Genomic DNA, 13,453 nt, shown 5'->3' on the forward strand with positions numbered 1-13,453 from the left:
ATCCTCCCCAATATAAAAATCACCTAGCTTTGTACCAGTCCCCCGGTAAGTTCAGTGCATGGAGCGTCCGACGGTGGACGGTAGGACTTGGGTGTGACCCCCTCCATGGCATCATCATTCTGCTTCTTGAAGCCCCCTGCTTCGTTGTCACATGCTGAATACGAGTTAGTTGAAAAACTTGGCTTGTCTTTTATAGACATCTCAGTAACACGACTGATGTCCTCAGTGATAGTTCACTAAAGCAGTTTCCCTTTATCACGAAGGGAAACTGTCTAGTTATCATCCTCGGAGACCCAAGGGCAGTTAGTCGAGTGGAAGGGATTTTTCGTGGGCGAAAGTTTACTACAATTTCTTACAGTAAACTTTCGCCCACGAAAATACCTTCCACCCAACTAGCTACCCCTGGGTAGCCGAGGATGCCTAGTCATCGACCAACTAAAAATTTAGAGTTTAGTGTGTCGAAAACTCATCTCATGCACTACGTTTTTAATTTGTCGATAACAAATAGTTGTCGACAAGCAAATGTCTAGTCCGTGGTCCCTTAAATTCCGTCATCACTGTTCTTGGTAATAAGCAACAGGCAACAGGAATAAGTAAGAGTTTTGGGAACCTAACTGGTCTGAAATTTAAAAGTTCTTCTCGTATTCAATCTCGTCTGACCTTCACTCAAATCTAAAAGACCCTGGTGTTGCCAAGCTTAAAGGAAGAAGGTCAGATAAAGTCGGATTTGAATTTTGTACAAATAAGAAAAGTCTACCACGTTCACGTCGGAGAGTTGTTGTTGTTGTTTTGTTTTTTGTTTGTTTTTTTGTCTTGTTACAAGGTTGAATAAGAATTTTTCTTTAATAGACGTGGTAACTTCTGTTAAGAAGTCTTGGAGGGTTAAATTTTTGGTTAGAGAAAGTAAATTTGAGACTCGGAAGCAAAATGAGAAAGATCCATTGGCACGATCATCGGTTTGAATTTCGTTCATTGCAGAGTCGTGAAATTTCTTCGTCCGTAAGGGTGCCAGTTATCTTTAAACTACTTCTAAAAGTAATTGGTTCTCAACAGCAAACTCTATCGTTATTACACTTTATTAAACAAAAATATTCCCTTGCTCAAGTGTACTGACACGGCAGCACGTCTAACGTTTTCTCCCGTCAGCCCTCGTAAAAAAAATTAAATAAAATCACTCGTGCAATTAAGACTGGGAAACGGAATTTTTCTACTGCATATGCAACATTGAAAATTAACTTTGTAACTATTCTAAGATTAATCCATTCCATTGTTGAAATTAAGAAATATGATTACAAGTTGTTGCGACCAGGCTACAATCCTGGCCAAAAATTCCCGGGACAGCAACACAAAACAGCATTGTCAGTGAACATCTTCATTCTCCATATCTTAAGCCGGTCTTCAACATTTTTATTAAGCTGTCTTTGCAATTTTTGGAAAGCCCCCTCCCCCCAAACAATGTTGAGCGCAACTGGAATCATTCGGACTGTAGATAAACTCAGCATCGTAACAACATTGCTTGGGGGCGGGGGGGGCGGGAGAATAGTTCGTGATTAATTTTGCAAATCGTTCCATTATTTTTGGCCAGGATTGTCTGATTTTAGCGTTGCTTTTAAATTGGCAAATTATATCATTTTGAAGACAATTTGGAGGTTCCTTTTGTTAAAGTCAAGAGTGTTATGGCCATCCTTATCATCACCTCGCCGTAAAAAGTGAAAGTTAGTTACAGTCGCGAATATTGGAATAAGAGATGAGGAACGGATATTTGTTTTCAGACGTCGATATGCGTGCGCGTAGTTATTTTGCAAAGTATGTACATAGAAGCACTGACAGAGATAAAAATCTTTCGAAAACTGTAGCCAAATGGAGAGGGTATATCTTATCAGCGATGGTCCGTAGTTAGATGCAGTCTACTTGCCTGTTCCGAGAGAGGTTAGGAGCCGAGATGTTGGATGTAAAGACGAACATCTTTTTTGCGACCTCGGACGCCCACTTAGTTTTGTGTTAGGCAGCTGCCATTGACAACACGAACACAACTTTTAAAAGAATACGAGATGGCGCTTTTCCCACTATTGGAGACGAATATCACTTTAAGAACAGAAACGTTTAATTCCTAGCGGTGGCTGTTTTGCCAAATCGCGCGTATTGCGTGACCACTCAAAACAGATACAATACGTCATCAAAACATTTGTCCGAACATTTCTCGGCTACATTTCTCACCACTATAAAGTCATTTTGCAATGTTTGTTGACACTTTATTACCTTTTTCAGCGTGTAAAGGCTTTCTCTATCATTTGATCGCCATGCTGAAATGCTTTCCTAAATGCATTTCACAAAGTAAATCTATTTTCGAACATTTCTCACCCCATTACGTAAAAATAATTCAAAATCAGCTTAGATTTTTTATTGCGACACGGGTGAGAAATGTTGCCAAAGTACTAAGACGAACTTGTGCTGTGGTCAAAAGGGGTAGAATAGAAGAGGAAACAATCTTTCTTTCATTGGGAGAAAAGTTTACCTGGAAACAAGCCGTTTTCTTCGCTGCAACACGACTTGAATGAGCGAGAAATGACCACGAGAACTGTTACGTATTGAAACATAGCAAGTTCAATGTCACGCAGTGCGTGACTTACAGCTTAACTGGCTTTGAACGGAGCGGTCTTTGAATGAAGTGCAGTTATTTTCCCTTACGTTTGAATGAAAAGCTACAACCACGTTAAAGAAATAATGTGACGGTGCTGATTGAGGTTCTTACGCTACTAGTTGGGTCTATCGTCCTGAAGGGAAAGCACGAAAATGGAACTAGAGCCATTTCCCCCTCTATTCTACTATTCTGCTGTGCGATGTTATCTATCACTGCAGTAGGACTATCATCCAAAGTACTTCAAAACGCCCGCGTAAATTTCTATACCAACAATTTGCCACACTAGTAATGTTCTAGCTGTAATTTCTTCCTCAAAATATCGGTTTATGAGGATAAGTCTGCTTTCCATGCAGTCTACATAATGTACATCCGATGAGCTTGTGGAGATCCCCTGCTAAGGCCATAAGGACACAGTTTGGCATTTTGGTGAGATCACGCTAAAGCTATTTGCGCAAAGCTTACCCAACGGGTAAAAAGAGTAACTTCCTTGACTTGATTACTGGCCAAAGCAAAAATACGCGCCATATGACGTGGTTGACCGCCAGTAACTTACATTCCAATGTTTCCACTTAGCAAATACGCACGGTAAGCCTTACAACAAGAACGCGCGGTCTAAGTCCTCTTTTCCATGACGACTAAAAAATGCGACCATATGTAACCCTTGAGACTTGAAACAATATTAACTTCATGTACAAGCAATAAAACGCATGAAATATTTATCTTTTCTAAAGATATAACGAGTTTTTTGCAAAACCACTTTTTCAGACAATCCTGGCCAAAAATTCCCGGGACAGCAACACAAAACAGCATTGTCAGTGAACATCTTCATTCTCCATATCTTAAGCCGGTCTTCAACATTTTTATTAAGCTGTCTTTGCAATTTTTGGAAAGCCCCCTCCCCCCACACAATGTTGAGCGCAACTGGAATCATTCGGACTGTAGATAAACTCAGCATCGTAACAACATTGCTTGGGGGCGGGGGGGGCGGGAGAATAGTTCGTGATTAATTTTGCAAATCGTTCCATTATTTTTGGCCAGGATTGTCTGATTTTAGCGTTGCTTTTAAATTGGCAAATTATATCATTTTGAAGACAATTTGGAGGTTCCTTTTGTTAAAGTCAAGAGTGTTATGGCCATCCTTATCATCACCTCGCCGTAAAAAGTGAAAGTTAGTTACAGTCGCGAATATTGGAATAAGAGATGAGGAACGGATATTTGTTTTCAGACGTCGATATGCGTGCGCGTAGTTATTTTGCAAAGTATGTACATAGAAGCACTGACAGAGATAAAAATCTTTCGAAAACTGTAGCCAAATGGAGAGGGTATATCTTATCAGCGATGGTCCGTAGTTAGATGCAGTCTACTTGCCTGTTCCGAGAGAGGTTAGGAGCCGAGATGTTGGATGTAAAGACGAACATCTTTTTTGCGACCTCGGACGCCCACTTAGTTTTGTGTTAGGCAGCTGCCATTGACAACACGAACACAACTTTTAAAAGAATACGAGATGGCGCTTTTCCCACTATTGGAGACGAATATCACTTTAAGAACAGAAACGTTTAATTCCTAGCGGTGGCTGTTTTGCCAAATCGCGCGTATTGCGTGACCACTCAAAACAGATACAATACGTCATCAAAACATTTGTCCGAACATTTCTCGGCTACATTTCTCACCACTATAAAGTCATTTTGCAATGTTTGTTGACACTTTATTACCTTTTTCAGCGTGTAAAGGCTTTCTCTATCATTTGATCGCCATGCTGAAATGCTTTCCTAAATGCATTTCACAAAGTAAATCTATTTTCGAACATTTCTCACCCCATTACGTAAAAATAATTCAAAATCAGCTTAGATTTTTTATTGCGACACGGGTGAGAAATGTTGCCAAAGTACTAAGACGAACTTGTGCTGTGGTCAAAAGGGGTAGAATAGAAGAGGAAACAATCTTTCTTTCATTGGGAGAAAAGTTTACCTGGAAACAAGCCGTTTTCTTCGCTGCAACACGACTTGAATGAGCGAGAAATGACCACGAGAACTGTTACGTATTGAAACATAGCAAGTTCAATGTCACGCAGTGCGTGACTTACAGCTTAACTGGCTTTGAACGGAGCGGTCTTTGAATGAAGTGCAGTTATTTTCCCTTACGTTTGAATGAAAAGCTACAACCACGTTAAAGAAATAATGTGACGGTGCTGATTGAGGTTCTTACGCTACTAGTTGGGTCTATCGTCCTGAAGGGAAAGCACGAAAATGGAACTAGAGCCATTTCCCCCTCTATTCTACTATTCTGCTGTGCGATGTTATCTATCACTGCAGTAGGACTATCATCCAAAGTACTTCAAAACGCCCGCGTAAATTTCTATACCAACAATTTGCCACACTAGTAATGTTCTAGCTGTAATTTCTTCCTCAAAATATCGGTTTATGAGGATAAGTCTGCTTTCCATGCAGTCTACATAATGTACATCCGATGAGCTTGTGGAGATCCCCTGCTAAGGCCATAAGGACACAGTTTGGCATTTTGGTGAGATCACGCTAAAGCTATTTGCGCAAAGCTTACCCAACGGGTAAAAAGAGTAACTTCCTTGACTTGATTACTGGCCAAAGCAAAAATACGCGCCATATGACGTGGTTGACCGCCAGTAACTTACATTCCAATGTTTCCACTTAGCAAATACGCACGGTAAGCCTTACAACAAGAACGCGCGGTCTAAGTCCTCTTTTCCATGACGACTAAAAAATGCGACCATATGTAACCCTTGAGACTTGAAACAATATTAACTTCATGTACAAGCAATAAAACGCATGAAATATTTATCTTTTCTAAAGATATAACGAGTTTTTTGCAAAACCACTTTTTCAGACAATCCTGGCCAAAAATTCCCGGGACAGCAACACAAAACAGCATTGTCAGTGAACATCTTCATTCTCCATATCTTAAGCCGGTCTTCAACATTTTTATTAAGCTGTCTTTGCAATTTTTGGAAAGCCCCCTCCCCCCACACAATGTTGAGCGCAACTGGAATCATTCGGACTGTAGATAAACTCAGCATCGTAACAACATTGCTTGGGGGCGGGGGGGGCGGGAGAATAGTTCGTGATTAATTTTGCAAATCGTTCCATTATTTTTGGCCAGGATTGTCTGATTTTAGCGTTGCTTTTAAATTGGCAAATTATATCATTTTGAAGACAATTTGGAGGTTCCTTTTGTTAAAGTCAAGAGTGTTATGGCCATCCTTATCATCACCTCGCCGTAAAAAGTGAAAGTTAGTTACAGTCGCGAATATTGGAATAAGAGATGAGGAACGGATATTTGTTTTCAGACGTCGATATGCGTGCGCGTAGTTATTTTGCAAAGTATGTACATAGAAGCACTGACAGAGATAAAAATCTTTCGAAAACTGTAGCCAAATGGAGAGGGTATATCTTATCAGCGATGGTCCGTAGTTAGATGCAGTCTACTTGCCTGTTCCGAGAGAGGTTAGGAGCCGAGATGTTGGATGTAAAGACGAACATCTTTTTTGCGACCTCGGACGCCCACTTAGTTTTGTGTTAGGCAGCTGCCATTGACAACACGAACACAACTTTTAAAAGAATACGAGATGGCGCTTTTCCCACTATTGGAGACGAATATCACTTTAAGAACAGAAACGTTTAATTCCTAGCGGTGGCTGTTTTGCCAAATCGCGCGTATTGCGTGACCACTCAAAACAGATACAATACGTCATCAAAACATTTGTCCGAACATTTCTCGGCTACATTTCTCACCACTATAAAGTCATTTTGCAATGTTTGTTGACACTTTATTACCTTTTTCAGCGTGTAAAGGCTTTCTCTATCATTTGATCGCCATGCTGAAATGCTTTCCTAAATGCATTTCACAAAGTAAATCTATTTTCGAACATTTCTCACCCCATTACGTAAAAATAATTCAAAATCAGCTTAGATTTTTTATTGCGACACGGGTGAGAAATGTTGCCAAAGTACTAAGACGAACTTGTGCTGTGGTCAAAAGGGGTAGAATAGAAGAGGAAACAATCTTTCTTTCATTGGGAGAAAAGTTTACCTGGAAACAAGCCGTTTTCTTCGCTGCAACACGACTTGAATGAGCGAGAAATGACCACGAGAACTGTTACGTATTGAAACATAGCAAGTTCAATGTCACGCAGTGCGTGACTTACAGCTTAACTGGCTTTGAACGGAGCGGTCTTTGAATGAAGTGCAGTTATTTTCCCTTACGTTTGAATGAAAAGCTACAACCACGTTAAAGAAATAATGTGACGGTGCTGATTGAGGTTCTTACGCTACTAGTTGGGTCTATCGTCCTGAAGGGAAAGCACGAAAATGGAACTAGAGCCATTTCCCCCTCTATTCTACTATTCTGCTGTGCGATGTTATCTATCACTGCAGTAGGACTATCATCCAAAGTACTTCAAAACGCCCGCGTAAATTTCTATACCAACAATTTGCCACACTAGTAATGTTCTAGCTGTAATTTCTTCCTCAAAATATCGGTTTATGAGGATAAGTCTGCTTTCCATGCAGTCTACATAATGTACATCCGATGAGCTTGTGGAGATCCCCTGCTAAGGCCATAAGGACACAGTTTGGCATTTTGGTGAGATCACGCTAAAGCTATTTGCGCAAAGCTTACCCAACGGGTAAAAAGAGTAACTTCCTTGACTTGATTACTGGCCAAAGCAAAAATACGCGCCATATGACGTGGTTGACCGCCAGTAACTTACATTCCAATGTTTCCACTTAGCAAATACGCACGGTAAGCCTTACAACAAGAACGCGCGGTCTAAGTCCTCTTTTCCATGACGACTAAAAAATGCGACCATATGTAACCCTTGAGACTTGAAACAATATTAACTTCATGTACAAGCAATAAAACGCATGAAATATTTATCTTTTCTAAAGATATAACGAGTTTTTTGCAAAACCACTTTTTCAGACAATCCTGGCCAAAAATTCCCGGGACAGCAACACAAAACAGCATTGTCAGTGAACATCTTCATTCTCCATATCTTAAGCCGGTCTTCAACATTTTTATTAAGCTGTCTTTGCAATTTTTGGAAAGCCCCCTCCCCCCACACAATGTTGAGCGCAACTGGAATCATTCGGACTGTAGATAAACTCAGCATCGTAACAACATTGCTTGGGGGCGGGGGGGGCGGGAGAATAGTTCGTGATTAATTTTGCAAATCGTTCCATTATTTTTGGCCAGGATTGTCTGATTTTAGCGTTGCTTTTAAATTGGCAAATTATATCATTTTGAAGACAATTTGGAGGTTCCTTTTGTTAAAGTCAAGAGTGTTATGGCCATCCTTATCATCACCTCGCCGTAAAAAGTGAAAGTTAGTTACAGTCGCGAATATTGGAATAAGAGATGAGGAACGGATATTTGTTTTCAGACGTCGATATGCGTGCGCGTAGTTATTTTGCAAAGTATGTACATAGAAGCACTGACAGAGATAAAAATCTTTCGAAAACTGTAGCCAAATGGAGAGGGTATATCTTATCAGCGATGGTCCGTAGTTAGATGCAGTCTACTTGCCTGTTCCGAGAGAGGTTAGGAGCCGAGATGTTGGATGTAAAGACGAACATCTTTTTTGCGACCTCGGACGCCCACTTAGTTTTGTGTTAGGCAGCTGCCATTGACAACACGAACACAACTTTTAAAAGAATACGAGATGGCGCTTTTCCCACTATTGGAGACGAATATCACTTTAAGAACAGAAACGTTTAATTCCTAGCGGTGGCTGTTTTGCCAAATCGCGCGTATTGCGTGACCACTCAAAACAGATACAATACGTCATCAAAACATTTGTCCGAACATTTCTCGGCTACATTTCTCACCACTATAAAGTCATTTTGCAATGTTTGTTGACACTTTATTACCTTTTTCAGCGTGTAAAGGCTTTCTCTATCATTTGATCGCCATGCTGAAATGCTTTCCTAAATGCATTTCACAAAGTAAATCTATTTTCGAACATTTCTCACCCCATTACGTAAAAATAATTCAAAATCAGCTTAGATTTTTTATTGCGACACGGGTGAGAAATGTTGCCAAAGTACTAAGACGAACTTGTGCTGTGGTCAAAAGGGGTAGAATAGAAGAGGAAACAATCTTTCTTTCATTGGGAGAAAAGTTTACCTGGAAACAAGCCGTTTTCTTCGCTGCAACACGACTTGAATGAGCGAGAAATGACCACGAGAACTGTTACGTATTGAAACATAGCAAGTTCAATGTCACGCAGTGCGTGACTTACAGCTTAACTGGCTTTGAACGGAGCGGTCTTTGAATGAAGTGCAGTTATTTTCCCTTACGTTTGAATGAAAAGCTACAACCACGTTAAAGAAATAATGTGACGGTGCTGATTGAGGTTCTTACGCTACTAGTTGGGTCTATCGTCCTGAAGGGAAAGCACGAAAATGGAACTAGAGCCATTTCCCCCTCTATTCTACTATTCTGCTGTGCGATGTTATCTATCACTGCAGTAGGACTATCATCCAAAGTACTTCAAAACGCCCGCGTAAATTTCTATACCAACAATTTGCCACACTAGTAATGTTCTAGCTGTAATTTCTTCCTCAAAATATCGGTTTATGAGGATAAGTCTGCTTTCCATGCAGTCTACATAATGTACATCCGATGAGCTTGTGGAGATCCCCTGCTAAGGCCATAAGGACACAGTTTGGCATTTTGGTGAGATCACGCTAAAGCTATTTGCGCAAAGCTTACCCAACGGGTAAAAAGAGTAACTTCCTTGACTTGATTACTGGCCAAAGCAAAAATACGCGCCATATGACGTGGTTGACCGCCAGTAACTTACATTCCAATGTTTCCACTTAGCAAATACGCACGGTAAGCCTTACAACAAGAACGCGCGGTCTAAGTCCTCTTTTCCATGACGACTAAAAAATGCGACCATATGTAACCCTTGAGACTTGAAACAATATTAACTTCATGTACAAGCAATAAAACGCATGAAATATTTATCTTTTCTAAAGATATAACGAGTTTTTTGCAAAACCACTTTTTCAGACAATCCTGGCCAAAAATTCCCGGGACAGCAACACAAAACAGCATTGTCAGTGAACATCTTCATTCTCCATATCTTAAGCCGGTCTTCAACATTTTTATTAAGCTGTCTTTGCAATTTTTGGAAAGCCCCCTCCCCCCACACAATGTTGAGCGCAACTGGAATCATTCGGACTGTAGATAAACTCAGCATCGTAACAACATTGCTTGGGGGCGGGGGGGGCGGGAGAATAGTTCGTGATTAATTTTGCAAATCGTTCCATTATTTTTGGCCAGGATTGTCTGATTTTAGCGTTGCTTTTAAATTGGCAAATTATATCATTTTGAAGACAATTTGGAGGTTCCTTTTGTTAAAGTCAAGAGTGTTATGGCCATCCTTATCATCACCTCGCCGTAAAAAGTGAAAGTTAGTTACAGTCGCGAATATTGGAATAAGAGATGAGGAACGGATATTTGTTTTCAGACGTCGATATGCGTGCGCGTAGTTATTTTGCAAAGTATGTACATAGAAGCACTGACAGAGATAAAAATCTTTCGAAAACTGTAGCCAAATGGAGAGGGTATATCTTATCAGCGATGGTCCGTAGTTAGATGCAGTCTACTTGCCTGTTCCGAGAGAGGTTAGGAGCCGAGATGTTGGATGTAAAGACGAACATCTTTTTTGCGACCTCGGACGCCCACTTAGTTTTGTGTTAGGCAGCTGCCATTGACAACACGAACACAACTTTTAAAAGAATACGAGATGGCGCTTTTCCCACTATTGGAGACGAATATCACTTTAAGAACAGAAACGTTTAATTCCTAGCGGTGGCTGTTTTGCCAAATCGCGCGTATTGCGTGACCACTCAAAACAGATACAATACGTCATCAAAACATTTGTCCGAACATTTCTCGGCTACATTTCTCACCACTATAAAGTCATTTTGCAATGTTTGTTGACACTTTATTACCTTTTTCAGCGTGTAAAGGCTTTCTCTATCATTTGATCGCCATGCTGAAATGCTTTCCTAAATGCATTTCACAAAGTAAATCTATTTTCGAACATTTCTCACCCCATTACGTAAAAATAATTCAAAATCAGCTTAGATTTTTTATTGCGACACGGGTGAGAAATGTTGCCAAAGTACTAAGACGAACTTGTGCTGTGGTCAAAAGGGGTAGAATAGAAGAGGAAACAATCTTTCTTTCATTGGGAGAAAAGTTTACCTGGAAACAAGCCGTTTTCTTCGCTGCAACACGACTTGAATGAGCGAGAAATGACCACGAGAACTGTTACGTATTGAAACATAGCAAGTTCAATGTCACGCAGTGCGTGACTTACAGCTTAACTGGCTTTGAACGGAGCGGTCTTTGAATGAAGTGCAGTTATTTTCCCTTACGTTTGAATGAAAAGCTACAACCACGTTAAAGAAATAATGTGACGGTGCTGATTGAGGTTCTTACGCTACTAGTTGGGTCTATCGTCCTGAAGGGAAAGCACGAAAATGGAACTAGAGCCATTTCCCCCTCTATTCTACTATTCTGCTGTGCGATGTTATCTATCACTGCAGTAGGACTATCATCCAAAGTACTTCAAAACGCCCGCGTAAATTTCTATACCAACAATTTGCCACACTAGTAATGTTCTAGCTGTAATTTCTTCCTCAAAATATCGGTTTATGAGGATAAGTCTGCTTTCCATGCAGTCTACATAATGTACATCCGATGAGCTTGTGGAGATCCCCTGCTAAGGCCATAAGGACACAGTTTGGCATTTTGGTGAGATCACGCTAAAGCTATTTGCGCAAAGCTTACCCAACGGGTAAAAAGAGTAACTTCCTTGACTTGATTACTGGCCAAAGCAAAAATACGCGCCATATGACGTGGTTGACCGCCAGTAACTTACATTCCAATGTTTCCACTTAGCAAATACGCACGGTAAGCCTTACAACAAGAACGCGCGGTCTAAGTCCTCTTTTCCATGACGACTAAAAAATGCGACCATATGTAACCCTTGAGACTTGAAACAATATTAACTTCATGTACAAGCAATAAAACGCATGAAATATTTATCTTTTCTAAAGATATAACGAGTTTTTTGCAAAACCACTTTTTCAGACAATCCTGGCCAAAAATTCCCGGGACAGCAACACAAAACAGCATTGTCAGTGAACATCTTCATTCTCCATATCTTAAGCCGGTCTTCAACATTTTTATTAAGCTGTCTTTGCAATTTTTGGAAAGCCCCCTCCCCCCACACAATGTTGAGCGCAACTGGAATCATTCGGACTGTAGATAAACTCAGCATCGTAACAACATTGCTTGGGGGCGGGGGGGGCGGGAGAATAGTTCGTGATTAATTTTGCAAATCGTTCCATTATTTTTGGCCAGGATTGTCTGATTTTAGCGTTGCTTTTAAATTGGCAAATTATATCATTTTGAAGACAATTTGGAGGTTCCTTTTGTTAAAGTCAAGAGTGTTATGGCCATCCTTATCATCACCTCGCCGTAAAAAGTGAAAGTTAGTTACAGTCGCGAATATTGGAATAAGAGATGAGGAACGGATATTTGTTTTCAGACGTCGATATGCGTGCGCGTAGTTATTTTGCAAAGTATGTACATAGAAGCACTGACAGAGATAAAAATCTTTCGAAAACTGTAGCCAAATGGAGAGGGTATATCTTATCAGCGATGGTCCGTAGTTAGATGCAGTCTACTTGCCTGTTCCGAGAGAGGTTAGGAGCCGAGATGTTGGATGTAAAGACGAACATCTTTTTTGCGACCTCGGACGCCCACTTAGTTTTGTGTTAGGCAGCTGCCATTGACAACACGAACACAACTTTTAAAAGAATACGAGATGGCGCTTTTCCCACTATTGGAGACGAATATCACTTTAAGAACAGAAACGTTTAATTCCTAGCGGTGGCTGTTTTGCCAAATCGCGCGTATTGCGTGACCACTCAAAACAGATACAATACGTCATCAAAACATTTGTCCGAACATTTCTCGGCTACATTTCTCACCACTATAAAGTCATTTTGCAATGTTTGTTGACACTTTATTACCTTTTTCAGCGTGTAAAGGCTTTCTCTATCATTTGATCGCCATGCTGAAATGCTTTCCTAAATGCATTTCACAAAGTAAATCTATTTTCGAACATTTCTCACCCCATTACGTAAAAATAATTCAAAATCAGCTTAGATTTTTTATTGCGACACGGGTGAGAAATGTTGCCAAAGTACTAAGACGAACTTGTGCTGTGGTCAAAAGGGGTAGAATAGAAGAGGAAACAATCTTTCTTTCATTGGGAGAAAAGTTTACCTGGAAACAAGCCGTTTTCTTCGCTGCAACACGACTTGAATGAGCGAGAAATGACCACGAGAACTGTTACGTATTGAAACATAGCAAGTTCAATGTCACGCAGTGCGTGACTTACAGCTTAACTGGCTTTGAACGGAGCGGTCTTTGAATGAAGTGCAGTTATTTTCCCTTACGTTTGAATGAAAAGCTACAACCACGTTAAAGAAATAATGTGACGGTGCTGATTGAGGTTCTTACGCTACTAGTTGGGTCTATCGTCCTGAAGGGAAAGCACGAAAATGGAACTAGAGCCATTTCCCCCTCTATTCTACTATTCTGCTGTGCGATGTTATCTATCACTGCAGTAGGACTATCATCCAAAGTACTTCAAAACGCCCGCGTAAATTTCTATACCAACAATTTGCCACACTAGTAATGTTCTAGCTGTAATTTCTTCCTCAAAATATCGGTTTATGAGGATAAGTCTGC

The sequence above is a fragment of the Pavona decussata genome, unplaced genomic scaffold (genome assembly GCF_977016875.1).
Source record: "Pavona decussata unplaced genomic scaffold, jaPavDecu1.1 SCAFFOLD_331, whole genome shotgun sequence".
NCBI lineage: Eukaryota > Metazoa > Cnidaria > Anthozoa > Scleractinia > Agariciidae > Pavona > Pavona decussata.